Below are 13,459 nucleotides of genomic sequence, written 5' to 3' on the forward strand. Positions count from 1 at the left end.
CTCTTTAAGTAAATCTTTACAAGCTCAGTTGTATCACACAATGTTATCATTATATAACATATTCTTTTTATATTTCAGTGTCAGCAGGTTTAATTTTGCTGAACTTTTTCTTTTGCTTATATATTGAAGAAATAGGGAAACTAGAATTATTTATTAAACAACTTGCTTTGCTTGGAAAGTTATATTTTAGTATAAATTCTCTAATGAATGGAAGGCAGTGATGCATAGAAACTTGCATATCTAGAACCTTATACAAATTTGTGTCTATTTATTTTTTGGGGTTAATATATTTTTGTTTCTTTTAAAGAAACAGCTCTTGAATGTGCTCGAAAAATGGTTTCCTACGGAAAATATGTTGTATCCGTTTGTGTTTTTTCATTTTAGAAAATTTCCATAGAAACACCAAAGCAAGAACATTTTGCAATTAAAAAATAAGCTTTTTAAAGTCAATTTAACAGGTCTCCTGTAATACTCTTTTTGAGGGCAGTATAGGATAGAGGGGGAGATGCTGAGAATAGGGATATACAGTTTTCTATGATTTGTTTAAGTATTTCCATGTAAAAAGCTATATAAATGCTGCCAGAACTCATAGAGAAAGCCTGTGAGCCCCACTGCTGATGCATAGCTTCTCCAGTATGTTTGTATTCATGGAGAGCTGGTAATCTCTCTGTGTGGGTAGGGGAAGCTGTACTCACAGGCTTTTAGTTGGCAGCATTCAAACATAAAAATATTGAATCAAATAATAGAAAACTATATATCTCTCTACCTTCAAATACAGTAGCATAGGAGACCTGATAGATTAGCTTTAAAAGGGAAAACTCAAAACCATACATGGACAGTGATGTCAGGAGATTCCCCAGGGCCAAAGTCCATGGGCAGAGTGGTTCTGAAGTACTACCTGGGGACTGCGGCATTGGGAAGCTCCTGACATCACTGGCCATATATGGACAGTGATGTTGAGTACTTCCTGTTGAATACGTTTAGCGTATACCTGTGATAGTGCCATACAGTGGCATCTGTCACTCTCAGGCTCACATGTTAAAAAAAAGGATACAGCGCAGGATATGTTTTTTGGCAGTATTCCTCAGGATGGAATAGTCTAGTCTACTATGTTATTCTATCCTTCAAAAAACAGGTAAACTGACATATACAAGCCCGATGGAGACCAAAAGGACACACTTTTGGTCTCCGTCAGGCTAATGGAGCCCTATGGACACGTTTAGGGTGTACGTCGGGAGCTTTCCCGATGTACTGTCTAACATAGTACCAAACCTTGATATGAGCTAGGCCTTAACCCCTTAATGACCAGCCTATTTTAAACCTTAATGACCAAGCAATTTTTTATATTATTCCATTGTCTCATTCTAAGAGCTATAACTTTTTTATTTTTGCGTCGACATAGCTGTATAAGGTCTTGTTTGTTGCGGGACAAGTTGTAATTTTTAATAGCACAATTTTGGGTACATAGAATTTATTGATTAACTTTTATTAACTTTATTTTTGGGGGGAATAGAAAATAACCTGCAATTTCGCCACACTTTTTTGCGTCCTAAATTTACGCCGTTTCCCGTGTGGTATAAATAACACAATAGCTTTATTCAGTGGGTTGTTGCGATTGCAACTATACCAAATTTGCATAGTTTTTGTATGTTTTACTACTTTTACACAGTGAAAACACTTTTTTTCAATATTATTTGTTTTTGTGTTTCCATATTTGAAGAGCCATAACTTTTTTATTTTTTCGCCAATGCAATTGTATGGGGGCTTTTTTTTTTTTGCTGGACGACCTGTAGTTTTTATCGGTACCATTTTGGAGTAAATGCGACTTTTTGATCACTTTTTATCACATTTTTTTTAAGGCTGGATTCAAAGAAAACAGCATGACCTAGCATGACCTAGCAGGCATTCACTACAGCCAGACCTGGGGGCCTTTATTAGGCCACCAGCTCCCTCCCTCTCTCCAAAACCATTCAGATGCGGCGCTCGCTATTGAGCGGCGCATCTGAGGGGTTAAATGGGCGAGATCGATACTTATATCGATCTCACTTGTTTGAGCAGGGATGCCTCTGACAGGTGAGAGCAGGGAGATTTAACGGCTCCCTGCTCTGTTTATTTTTTCAGATGCAGCGCCGTAAAAAGGCTATTGCATCGGAATAAAGCCCGTTAGTGGCCGCCGTAAAAACACTATGGGGCGGTCACTAACGGGTTAAATCAGTATTAAAAATGACTGTTCCCATGATCAAGCATTTTCAGTTTTGTGAATCTCTAAAAACATTTACATCTGTGAATGTTATTTTACATTTATAATCTTTGTCTTTTTATGTTTAGAGTTTATTCAAGTAACCAGGAAGAGGTTTCTCCACTTTCAACAAAATTACATAGTTGAAAAGTAGCTGTGAAGTTGAGTACTTGATGTATTTCTTGGTTTTCAGTGGATTAGCTCCTTTCCACTGGTTGATAGGTGACCTTTCATCGTAGTTCTTAGGTTGGAAACACACGTAGCATTTACTCGCACTTTCGGTTTTGTTTTTCGCAGCAGTATTTTACTACGTTTTGGTTTTTTTAGCCCAAAAATGCTGTGGCCCGATGTTACTTTAAGGGTATGTAAGGCCGTAAATCCCTGAAAAATGGCTGTAAAATTGGAAGCAGAACGCCTCCAAACATCTGCCCATTGATTTCAATGGGAAAACGGTGTTCTGTTCCGACGGAGCGTTTTTCGCGACGTTTTTTTACGCATAAGAAAAGACCATGAAAAAGAAGTGCAGGACACTTCTTGGGATGTTTTTGGAGCTATTTTCCATAGACTCTATTGAAAAAAGCTCAAAAAATGGACGTAAAAAACGCAGTGAAAACACAGCGAAAAACGCCACGAAAATCGTGAGTGGCACAAAAAACGTCTGAAAATCAGGAGCTGTTTTCTCTTGAAAGCAGCTCCGTATTTTCAGACGTTTTTGACTCAGCGTGTGAACATACCCTTACAACTATAGCAAGATTTGACAATCTGTACATACATAGTGTTTTGATTTGTGCAGTTTTTGTAGCATTTTTCTGTGTGCATGTGCTTGTTTTTTCTTTCAAAACACAGCATGGTTTAGCTTTAGTGTTTATTCCTTAGGCAGGGGCATAACTAGGAAAGACTGGGCCCCATAGCAAACTTTTGACTGGGGCCCCCCCTCCGCTTGGTATCATACAACCCCCACTTGTAGATAGTGCCTCCCTATAGATTCTACCACACAGCGCCCCCTATAGATAGCACCATACACAGCCCCCTGTAGATAACGCCTTACAACCCCCCTGTAGATAACGTCTTACAGCCCCAAATCCCCCCTGTAGATAACGCCATACAGCCCCCCTGTAGATAACGCCATACAGCCCCCTGTAGATAACGCCATACAGCCCCCCTGTAGATAGCGCCATACAGACACCCCCTGTAGATAACGCCATACAGACACCCCCTGTAGATAATGCCATACAGACCCCCTGTAGATAACGCCATACAGACCCCCTCTGTAGATAACGCCATACAGAGTCCCCCCTGTAGATAACGCCATACAGGCCCCTCTGTAGATAACGGCATACAGAGTCCCCCCTGTAGATAACGCCATACAGAGTCCCCCTATAAATAACGCCATACAGAGTCCCCCTGTAGATAACGCCATACAGACCCCCCTGTAGATAACGCCATACAGACACCCCCTGTAGATAACGCCATATAGCCCCCCCCCCCCAAAAAAAACGGCCTATAGTTCGTCCTACAATAGAGATGTATCTCATATCCACAGGATAGGGGATACATGTTTGATCGCTGGCAGCGATAAGGAGAACGGGGGACTTTCAGTCCTCCGAAGTTCTCCATGACAAACCTGGGACTTCCGGCATCTGCGCAGTTCAATAAAAATGAAAGGAGCGCTGGTCACGCATGCACACAAGCGTGACCGGTGCGCAAATCATTTCCATGGATCTGCAGACAGACCCCGGAAGTCCGAGGTTTGTCATGGAGAACTTCGGGGGAACTTTCGGTCCCCCGTTCTCCTTATCGCTTGGCGTCCCAGCGTGTCTTTTGTAGAAACAACCCCTTCAGTGGCGTCGCACTGTAGCAGCCATAGCAGCTGCTAGCGGAGCCTCCGGCCATGAAGGGGGCCCCTCATGCTGCGGGCCCTGTAGCAGCCGCTACGGCTGCTATAGCGGTAGTTACGCCACTGTCCTTAGGCTTCTATATAAGACTTCTAAAACGTCACCAAAAATGCATGTAAAAAATGCCATAAAAAACGTCACACCTAGAGCATGCTTGAAGCATGGCATTTTTCACGAGTTTTAAAACGCTAAAAAAGAAAAGGTTGCATAATGGAGGCCTAAATATGTGACTCTCTTTATTACTGAGTGCATAACTGTTCTACGGATCTACAGGGGCCCTATGGGCAATGGGGCCTGTTCCCTCCCTAAATTGAAAGTACGGTAACTGGTTGAGAGTAAGTAGCCCTATATTGTTTCTTTACAAGAGGTCCAATGTCTATGATCATCCCTGGATGTAAGGGATATCCGTCATTTGGAGCAGGCCCTTGTCTTTAAGCACTTTCACAGTATGAAGGGGTTTTGATGCTGGGTTAGGCCTGATTTACACGAGCGTGTGCGTCTTGCACACGCAAAAAACGCGGCGTTTTGCGTGCGCAAAATGCACTTATCAGCTGCGTGTGTCATCAGTGTATGATGCGCGGCTGCGCCATCATTATGACACTCCGTTTGAATGTTTGTAAACAGAAAAGCACGTGGTGCTTTTCTGTTTACATTCAGATTTTGACAGCTGTTGCGCGAACCACGCAGTTCGCACGGAACTGCTTCCGTGCGGCATGCGTGGTTTTCACGCACCCATTGACTTCAATGGGTGCGTGATACGCGAACAGCGCACAAAGGAAGGACATGTCGTGAGTTTTACGCAACGCACTCGCGCTGCGCAAAATTCACGCACTGTCTGCATGCCCCCATAGACTAATAAAGGTGCGTACGACACGCGTGAAAAGCACGCGTGTATATTACGCTCATGTAAATGATGCCTCAGACTCTGAATAATTTTGTTATTACCAATTTACTGAATAACACAAAAATATTTTTCAGAAACCAGTTTTTACCACCAAATACCACCTTTAGGCCTTATTCACACGAACGTGTCCATTTTGCGCGCGTAAAAAATGCAGTGTTTTTCCTGCATTGCAGTTCCGTGTGACATCAGTGTATGGTGCGTGTCTGCGTTTTTTACGCGCGTATGTCATCAGCATGTCACGAGTTTCACATCAGCAAAATAAACTGAAGGAGGTGTTTTTCTTTTTCAAAATTATTTCTTTAACCCCTTAAGGACTGAGCCTGTTTTGGCCTTAAGGACACAGCCTATTTTTTCAAATCTGACATGTGTCACTTTATGTGGTAATAACTCCGGAATGCTTTTACCTATCCAAGCGATTCTGAGATTGTTTTCTCGTGACACATTGGACTTTATGTTACTGGCAAAATTTGCTCGATACATTGCTCGATACATTGCGCGAAAAATTGCAAAAATTAGCATTTTTCTAAATTTATATGTATCGGCTTGTAAGACAGATAGTAATACCACACAAAATTGTTGCTAATTAACATCACCCATATGTCTACATTATATTGGCATCGTTTTTTGAACATCCTTTTATTTTTCTATGACATCACAAGGCTTAGAACTTTAGCAGCAATTTCTCACATTTTCAAGAAAATGTCAAAAGGCTATTTTTACAGGGGCCAGTTCAGTTGTGAAGTGGATTTTAGGGCCTTAAATATTAGAAACCCTCGATAACTCACCCCATTTTAAAAACTTCACCCCTCAAAGTATTCAAAACAGCATTTAGAAAGTTTATTAACCCTTTAGATGTTTCACAGGAATTAAGGCAATGTAGATGTGAAATGTTCAAATTTCTTTTTTTTTTTGCAGAAATTCATTTTTCATCTATTTTTTTTGTAACGCAGAAAGTTTTACCAGAGAAATGCAACTCAATATCTATTGCACAGATTCTGCAGTTTTTAGAAATACCCCACATGTGGCCCTAGTGCACTTATTGACTGAAGCACCGGACTCAGAAGCAAAGGAGCACCTAGAGGATTTTGGGGCCTCCTTTTTATTAGAAAATATTTTAGGCTCCATGTCGGGTCTGAAAGGCTCTTGCGGCGCCAAAACAGTGGAAATCCCCCAAAAGTGACCCCATTTTGGAAACTACACCCCTTGAGGAAATTATCTAGGGGTATAGTTAGCATTTTGACCCCGCAGGTTTATTGCAGAAATTATTGGAAGTAGGCCGTGAAAATGAAAATCTACATTCTTTCAAAGAAAATGTAGGTTTAGCTAATTTTTTCTAATTTCCACAAGGACTAAAAGGAGAAAATGCACCACTACTTTTGTAAAGCAATTTCTCCCGAGTAAAACAATACCCCGCATGTGGTCATAAACGGCTGTTTGGACACACGGCGGAGCTTAGAAGGGAAAGAGCGCCATTTGTCTTTTGGAGATCAAATTTAGCAGGAATGGTTTGCGGAGACCACGTCGCATTTGCAAAGCCCCTAAGGGACCAAAACAGTGAAAACACCAAAAAAGTGACTCCATTTAGGAAACTACACCCCTTGAAGAATCCATCTAGGGGTGTAGTGAGCATTTTGAACCCACAGATTTTATTAGAATTGGGCAGTGAAGATAAAAAAAAACATTTTTTTCCAATAAGACGTAGCTTTAGCTCAAAATTTTTCATTTTTTCAACAAATAAAGGAATAAAAGAACCCCAACATTTGTAAAGCAACTTCTCTGGAGTACGGCAATACCCAATTTGTGGTCATAAACGGCTGTTTGGGCATACGGCAAGGATCAGAAGAGAAAGAGTGCCATTTGGCTTTTGGAGCACAGATTTTGCTGGATTGGTTTCTTGACACCATGTCACTATTGCAAAGCTCCTAAGGTACTAGTACAGTGGAAACTCCCCAAAAGTGACTCGATTCACGAAACTACACCCCTTGAGGAATTCATCTAGGGGTGTAGTGATCATTTTGACCCCACAGGTGTTACATAGATTTTATTAGAATTGGGCAGTGAAAATAAAAAAAATCCTTTTTCTTCAATAAGACGTAGTTTTAGCTAAAAATGTTTCATATTCTCAACAAATAAATGTAAAAGAGCACCCCAACACTTGTAAAGCAACTTCTCCTGTGTACGGCAATACCACATATGTGGTCATAAACTGCTGTTTGGGCACAGAGTAGGGCTCAGAAGGGAAGGAGCGCCATTTGGCTTTTGGAGTACAGATTTTGCTGGATTGGTTTCTGGGCGCTATGTCGCATTTGCAAAGTCCCTGTGGGACCTAAACAGTGGAAACCCCCCAGAAGTGACCCCATTTTGGAAACTACACCCCTCAAGGTATTCACCTAGGGCTGTAGTGAGCATATTAACCCCACAGGTGATTGGCAGAAATTGGTGTGCACTCGATATTGCAGAGTGAAAATGTTTTTTCAATAGATATGCCAATATGTGGCGCCCAGCTTGTGCCACTGGAGATACACACCCCAAAAATTGTTAAAAGGGTTCTCCCGGGTATGGCGATGCCATATATGTGGAAGTAAACTGCTGTTTGGGCACACTGTAGGGCTCAGAAGGGAGGTAGCGCCATTTGGCTTTTGGAGCGTGGATTTTGCTTGTAGTAGTTTTGTTTTGAGTCTTACTGGTGTTTCCGTTTATAATGTGGGGGTACATGTAAGGCGGGCGGAGTATATAAGGGGCATAGTCAGGTGGTATAGTGGGGTAAAAAAAACAATAAAATAATCCATAAATGTGTGTTATGCTGTGACACAATCCTTTCTGCACAGGCCGGTGTCGCACTAATAAATGGTCTTTACTTATTCCCCTTTTGGTCCACACTCGGCACCTTTGAAGTTTGGGGAATTTTGCTGGGAAAGTGTTGTCCTGGTATAATACGGGCGCCCTCACTTCCAGCAGATATGTTTGGGCCCTCCCCTTCCTGGTTCCCTAATTTTAGGGGCCTTGATAATTCGCCACTTGAAACAGAAGAAATGTTCCCCTCGAGCCGGCACAACTACGTATTTTTCTTTCCTGATTTATTGGTGCCTTGACTAATTTTATTTTTTCATAGACATAGCGGTATGAGGGCTGGTTTGTTGCGGGACGAGCTGTAGTTTTTATTGGTAACATTTTGGGGTACATGCGACATTTTGATCACCTGTTATACAGCAATTCTGGCATATTTTTTTAGTTTTTTTTATACAGCGTTCACCACGCATTATAAATTACATGTTACTTTTATTCTGCAGGTCAGTCCGATTCCGGTGATACCTAATTTATAGCACTTTTTATGTTATACAACTTTTTGCACAATAAAATAACTTTTGTAAAGAGAATGGATTTTTTCTGTCGCCAAGTTGTGAGAGCCATAACGGTTTTAATTTTTCGTCGACGGAGCTGTATGAGGGCTTATTTTTAGCGAGACGAGTTATAGTTTTTATAGGCACCATTTTTAGGTACATGCGACTTTTTGATCACTTTTTATTAAAATTTTTGGAAGACAAAGTGACCAAAAAATAGCAATTATGTCAGTATTTTTTAGTTATTTTTTTTACGGCGTTCACAGTGCGGAATAAATAACATAATATTTTTATAGTTCAGGTCGTTACGGTTGCTGCGATACCAAATATGTATGGCTTTATTATTTTTTTCAATAATAAATGACTTGATAAAGGAAAAAGGGCGATTGTGTTTTGTGTTATTATTTGAAACTTTTATTGTATGTTTTACAACTTTTATTTTTACTTTTTTTACACTTTTTTTTACACTTTTCTTTAGTCCCACTAGGGGACTTGAAGGTCCAACTGTTTGCTTGATGTTCTAATACATTGCACTACCTATGTAGTGCAATGTATTAGAACTGTCAGTTGTTCACTGACAGCAAGCCGATCAGGCTCCGCCTCCGGGCGGGGCCTAATCGGCTAACGTAATGGCAGATAGGAAGCCATTGTTAGGCATCCTGTTGCCATAGTAGCAGTCGCCAGCCTTGCCATCGCATGGCAAGGCTGCCGATTGCATACAAACCACTTTGATGCAGCGATTGCATTGAATCGCTGCATTGAAGGTGTTAATGGCAGGAATCGGAGCTAGCTCCGGTTCCTGGCGATAGATCGGGGTGTCCGCTGTAACATACAGCGGACACCCACTGCTGATGACGCCGGCTCAGCTTCTGAGCCGGAAGCTGAGCCGGCGCCATCTTGCCGATGGTACCGGAAGCCTCCTGGGCCCCGCCGATGACGGGGCATAGGAGGATTCCGTTAAAGGCTGATCGGGAGGTAAGCATTAGCCCTCCGATCGCCTTTGCAGCCACCGGCAACCCAGCGATCACGTTGCTGGGGTGCCGATGGCTATAAACTCCTCACATGCTGCGATCTCTATTGAACGCAGCATGTGAGGGGTTAATCGGTCGGATCGGAGGCTAGCTCTGGTCCTGGCCGATACCTCAGGGTGCCAGCTGTAACATACAGCTGTCACCCGGCGGTGATGTCGCTGGCTCAGCTCCTGAGCCAGCTTCATCTCCATCACGTACAGTTACGTGGAGATGCGCGAAAAGGCCATCTCCCATCACGTAACTGTACGTGAAATGGCGCTAAGGGGTTAATAACTGTTGCGTGAATCACGCACAGCACACGGAAGTGCGTCCGTGGGCTGTCTGTGATTTTCACGCACCCATTGACTTCAATGGGTGCGTGATGCGCAAAAAACGCACAAGTTTAGGACATGCAGTGAGTTTCACGCAGAGGACACACGCTGCGTGAAAAACACTGAATTATTGAATGCCCCCATTGACTTGCATAGGTCCGTGTGACGTGAATTGTTTTCACGCGCGTAACACGGACGTGAAATACGCTCGTGTGAATTAGGCCTTAGACACCTGAATCATTTTAGACTGGAATATGACAAAGCAGTCTCCACTCCGCTTCACATTACAAGCCCTAGTCATTTATGTGGTTTGCCAATAGGCTTCAATAGTAGAAACTGGGAAAATAGAGGTGGTTACATTCGTTTTGCTCATGTGAGAAGTAGAAAGCACTTGGGAGTAGCACATGGAACATAAGTATCCTTTTCAAGAAAAGTTATTGCTTTCAAAGTCTTGAGTATAAAGACCCTTTTACACAGGCCAATGATCGACCATAGGCCATATGAACGCTCATTTCCAATCTTTGCCCTGTATAAACAGGGCAGCAATCAGCCCATGAATGAGCAAAAGCTTGTTCATAGGCTGATCGCATCCTTCATGCGGACTAAAAAATGCTAATCGGCAACAAATCTCCCTGTGGAGAGGAGATGTGCTGCAGATCAGTTGCAAATTTATGGGGACAAACTATCGCAGTAGTGGTCATTTGTCCCCATTCATTCAGATCTACCCCGATCGACATGTTTTATCGTCATTTATCGCTTGTTTACCGGCCGAAAATCTGGCAATGTCAAAGCATCCTTAGACTATACAGATGTAGCCATCCATATCTTGAATTTTAACTAATTAAATAAACAGTAGCCAGATCCCTTATCTTGACTTTTTCAATGACTTTTCAATGGCTTTTGTTGTGTGATATCACGCTGCAGCAAGTTATCAGAATCAAGTTAAATATGGCTACAGCCGTACCTCAAACTATAATATTATCTAATAATACCCAGCTAGAAGACATTTAGTCATCAGTCTCAGGCCTGATTTAGGCCTAGATGCTAGATACTGTAGAAGCTGGTAGCCAAGTATACCATTGATTTAAAAAAAAAAAAAAGTCAACATATTATGTCATTGCACTGGATTTACAAGAGAAGAAAGAAAAACATCAAAGGATTGTTTTCTTTCTTTCTCCTTCCTACCTTTTTCCATTTTAGAGTACCTCTGGTAGTCCTAGACTCTGACACAAAAATGGGCCTCAAAGGTCCAGCAGACGATAACCACATTTGGAGCTAATTTGGAGTCAAATACTTGCCATTTCTTATGAGTTGATTATCAAAAAAGCAGTTAGGCCTTATTGATTATAAGTCCTGTATGTGCAATGATAACATAGTGCAACTTAAAGGACAGATGCACATGTTTAGTATAGTGGACGGATGGTGAATACTTAGAATACTTTTGTCTGGTAGGCCGAAGGAACCCTAGTCCCACACTGCTATTATATCAACTTGTATTTATTTATGGAAATATGTCTATTATAGTTATTGGCAGCACTAGACAGCTTATTGATCTACAATTGTAGTCCCCCAGAAAGACATACTATGCCATAGGATACACTGAACAACATTTTATAAACCTACAGGTACAGATGTAGCCGTCTTTATCTTGACTTTTAACGCATCAAATAAGTAGTGGCTAGATGCCTTATCTTGACTTTTTCAATGACTTTTCAATTACTTTTGTTGTGTGATATCACACTGCAGCAAGTTATCAGAATCAAGTTAAAGATGGCTACATCCAGATCTCAACATGATGGAGACATATAAACATCATCAACTTATACATCTTATTATAAAATATCCTAAACAATACCACCTCTAAAAGCATGTAAGAACCCCATGAGCAAACGGTACTCAAACGCCACTGGAATTAATTACAGTCAAAATCCATCCACTTTCAGCCATAATAGGAGTCTATCCAAATCTCTCAAGATACCCAAGCACGTTTCGTCAAAGCAACATCCCGTAATGTCGCTATTAACTGACAAATTTCACTTATGCCTTGCACAAGTTTTGATAAATCTTGCAAAATCTTGCTAAAAGTAAAGTTGGACATAGTGAATAGATAATTAAAGGACACCTATCAAGTAGAACATGCAGTTCGATCTGCAGGATCTTATAGACCAGGTGGAGCTTAGCAGAATCATATATAGTTTTGTGGGAAAAGATTCAGTAGTACTATTTTATTCATTTAAATCCCTGCTCATTCTGGTCTTAGAAGTACAGCAGTCTCAATAAATGGCAGCCTTCCCTGTGTGAATGTGCATACAGAGATATGTAGCTGTCAATCACTGAGTAGGACCGCCCATTGGACATAATAGTTTTAGTGAAACTGTTCCCATAGAACTATATATTTATCTGCTCAGCTCCTTCTGCTCTATAAAATGCTGACCGTAGATTGGACAGCATTTTCAAGATGACAGGTTAGCTTTAATGGGTAAAAGTTATTTTGTACAGCAATTTATCACCTCTGTTTCCCCATGAACAGACATATTCAACTAGTAAGTCGTGATTTGATCTCTTTGACCTATGAGTAGGTCAGCGGATTGGGAACTTAAAGAGACCCTGGAAAACTTTGTAAAAGTGGCCTCATGTTGTCCAATTTGGCAGCATGAGGGGGCTAACACAAGTAGTCGGGGTCAGCAAACCTTTAGCCATATCCACATTGGTGGTAGGTTGGGTAAATGCAAAAATACATTGGTAGGCGGAGCCTGTGGGCGGTGTTAATGCACAAGTAAGCGAGGCATTGCACTGGTAGACAGCAGAGAATTAGGCAGAGCAGATTAACAAGTAGCTGACTCAGCCCCCCAGTGAGTTGAGCACACACACATCAGTTTTGTGAGTAATGGTGTGTTCACATAAGAGTTTTGTTTCCATTGATGGGTTCCATCAGACCTTTCCGTCGGAGGAACCCATCAACGGTAAGGCAAACGGAAACCATAGCTTCCGTTTGCATTAACATTGATTTCATAGGTAATTCTTCCATTTCAAATGGTTTCCGTTTGTCTCTGTTCTGTAAGGTTTCCGTTTTTTTTTTTGCGTAATCAATACTGCTGTCGACTGAAGCATTACCATTGAAATCAATGGTAATGCAAACGGAAGCTATGATTTCTGTTTGCCTTTCTGTTGATGGGTTCCTCCGACGGAAAGGTCTGACGGAACTCATCAATGGAAACAAAACACTGTTGTGAACAGGCCCTAACACAGATTAATCCAGTAACAGAATGTTCCCAGGGCTAACGTGGTAGGGATAGTAATTGGGCCTGGAAATTCCATTCTGTTGCATCAAGCCCAGCCTGTCACTGTGGGATAGATCATTCTTACTGCGGTCTCCTTTACTGTCAATTTCTTACTGACTCCCTAGCAGTTTAACCCCTTCCCGACATTTGTCGTAAGTATACGTCATGGAAAGCCAGTGCTTCCCGCGAAACGTCATATACTTACGCCAAATGTTTTGCACCGCCTCAGAAACTGAGCCGGTGCTATCATCGCCGGATCTCAGCTGTATCTTACAGCTGACATCCGGCTGCAATGGCGGGGACCGAAATTAGCTTCGATTCCCGCCATTAACCCCTTCAATGCAGCGATCAAATGTGATCGCTACATTTAAGCTGTTTGCCGCTCATCGAAACCCCAGCAATGAGGGAGGGCCCAAACATATCTGCTGGAAGGGTGCCCGTATTATACCAGGACAAC

This window comes from Rhinoderma darwinii, chromosome 1, assembly GCF_050947455.1.
Source record: "Rhinoderma darwinii isolate aRhiDar2 chromosome 1, aRhiDar2.hap1, whole genome shotgun sequence".
Taxonomy (NCBI): Eukaryota; Metazoa; Chordata; class Amphibia; order Anura; family Rhinodermatidae; genus Rhinoderma; species Rhinoderma darwinii.